At 44.2% G+C, this 2,413-nt stretch overlaps 1 pseudogene; it reads left to right on the forward strand.

Annotated features, from left to right (window-relative positions):
* The first annotated feature begins 1,173 nt into the window (after positions 1 to 1,173).
* On the forward strand, positions 1,174 to 2,097 carry LOC110300079 (lysine-specific demethylase RAD23B pseudogene; annotated as a pseudogene).
* The last annotated feature ends 316 nt before the right edge of the window (positions 2,098 to 2,413 follow it).

Below are 2,413 nucleotides of genomic sequence, written 5' to 3' on the forward strand. Positions count from 1 at the left end.
CTCCAGCTCAAGGGGTCCACACACACTTTCAGCCTCCAAAAATCTATAAAAATGCAAATGTATTATTATTAATGTTGCATACTAGGGGCATACACAAATACACAGTAATAATAAAAAGAAAAGAATAATAATAAAAGTAAATCATGTTTAGCTTTACAACCTCTGAATTTGTTTGTTTGTTTGTTTGTTTGTTTGTTTTAAACTCCAGATTTTATTCCCCTCCTGGTCCACCCTCCAACTGTCCCACATCCCATATCTCCTCCTAGTCCCTCGGTCTCCATGAGGATGTCCTGAGTCCCCACCTTCACCCCGACCCCCAGCCCCACCCCACCAGACCTCTAAACTCCCTGAGGCCTCCAGTCTCTTGAGGATTAGGTGCATCTTCTCTGATTAAAACCAGACCTGTCAGTCCTCTACTGTATGTGTGTTGGGGACCTCATATCAGCTGGTGTATGCTGCCTGGTTGGTGGTCCAGTGTTTGGGGGATCTCAAGGGTCCAGGTTAATTGAGATTACTGGTCCTCTTACAGGTTACCCTCCTTCTAAGCTTCTTCCAATTTTTCCCTAATTCAACCACAGGGGTCAGCAGCTTCTCTCGATTCATTGGGTGCAAAATCGGCATTTGACTCTTTCAGCTGCTTGTTGAATCTTTTGGAGGGCAGTCATGCTAGGTCCCTTTTTGTGAGTGCTCCATAGTCTCAGTAATAGTGTCAGGCCTTGGGGCCTCCCCTTGAGCTGGATGCCACTTTGGGCCTGTCACTGGACCTTCTTTTCCTCAGGCTCCTATCCATTTCCATCTCTGCAGCAGTCAGAATGACTAAGATCAAAAATTCAGGTGACAGCAGATGCTGGCAAGGGTGTAGAGAAAGAGGAATACTCCTCCATTGCTGGTGGGATTGCAAGCTTGTACAACCACTCTGGAAATCAGTCTGGCGGTTCCTATGAAATTGGGCATAGTAGGGCATACACAAATACACAGTAATAATAAAAAGAAAAGAATAATAATAAAAGTAAATCATGTTTAGCTTTACAACCTCTGAATTTGTTTGTTTGTTTGTTTGTTTATTTTAAACTCCAGATTTTATGTTCCATATGTTGGAATATTTTATTGTTCCATATGTTGGAACAATTTCTGGATATATGCCCAGGAGAGGTATCCAGAATCCAGGATGCAACAAGTGCCCTTGTGACAGGTCAGTCTTATGAGAATATGGTAACTGAGATCATGTCAATGGGCTATGAACGAGAACAAGTAATTGCAGCCCTGAGAGCCAGTTTCAACAACCCCGACAGAGCTGTGGAATATCTTCTAATGGGAATCCCTGGAGATAGAGAAAGTCAGGCTGTGGTTGACCCTCCTCCTCAGGCTGTGAGTACTGGAACTCCTCAGTCTCCAGCAGTAGCTGCAGCTGCAGCAACCACGACAGCAACTACAACCACCACTTCTGGAGGCCACCCCCTTGAATTTTTATGGAATCAGCCTCAGTTTCAACAGATGAGACAAATTATCCAGCAGAATCCTTCTTTGCTGCCAGCCTTGCTACAGCAGATAGGTCGGGAGAACCCTCAGCTGCTGCAGCAAATTATCCAACACCAGGAGCATTTTATTCAGATGCTGAATGAACCCGTTCAGGAAGCAGGTGGTCAAGGTGGAGGAGGAGGTGGTGGAGGAGCCGGTGGAGGTGGAGGCGGCGGAGGAATTGCAGAAGCTGGAAGTGGGCACATGAATTACATTCAAGTAACACCTCAGGAGAAAGAAGCTATAGAACTAGAATGGTTAAAGGCATTAGGATTTCCCGAAGGACTTGTGATTCAAGCATATTTTGCTTGTGAGAAGAATGAGAATCTGGCTGCCAACTTCCTTCTACAGCAGAACTTTGATGAAGACTGAAGGGACTCTTTTGTACCTCACATTCACACCAGTGCATTACACTAACCTTGTTCACTGGATTGTCTGGGGTGACTTGGGCTCATATCCACAATATTTGGTATACGGTAGTAGGTTGGTGGGGGTGGGGAGCTAGGATATAGGGCAGGGAAACATACAGTTGCATGTCTGCTTCAATTAGCAGATGCTGCAGATCCACACAGTGTAAAATACTATACAACCAAACATCCGCCTTTACAGGTCATTATTCTTCTAAGCAGTAGGTAACTTTTCCTGGGTTTCATTTTTCTAGTGTACTAGATCCAGAAATTTAGTGTGATGCCCTGCTTTCTCTTTTCTTTGACTTAACATTGGTTTCTGAAAGAATCTTTGCTACCTAGAACCTGCAGTCTGTTTTATGGCAACACTGGATAATGGCTTTTTGAAATTGAGGGGAAAAATTGGAGCATCTGTAAACAGAAATGCCAAATTATTGATAGTCATCGTTGCTGCTTCACATTAGTATGAGACTGATGCAGAGGAAGCC

The sequence above is a fragment of the Mus caroli genome, unplaced genomic scaffold (genome assembly GCF_978045245.1).
Source record: "Mus caroli unplaced genomic scaffold, Mus_caroli_1 scaffold_10, whole genome shotgun sequence".
Taxonomy (NCBI): Eukaryota; Metazoa; Chordata; class Mammalia; order Rodentia; family Muridae; genus Mus; species Mus caroli.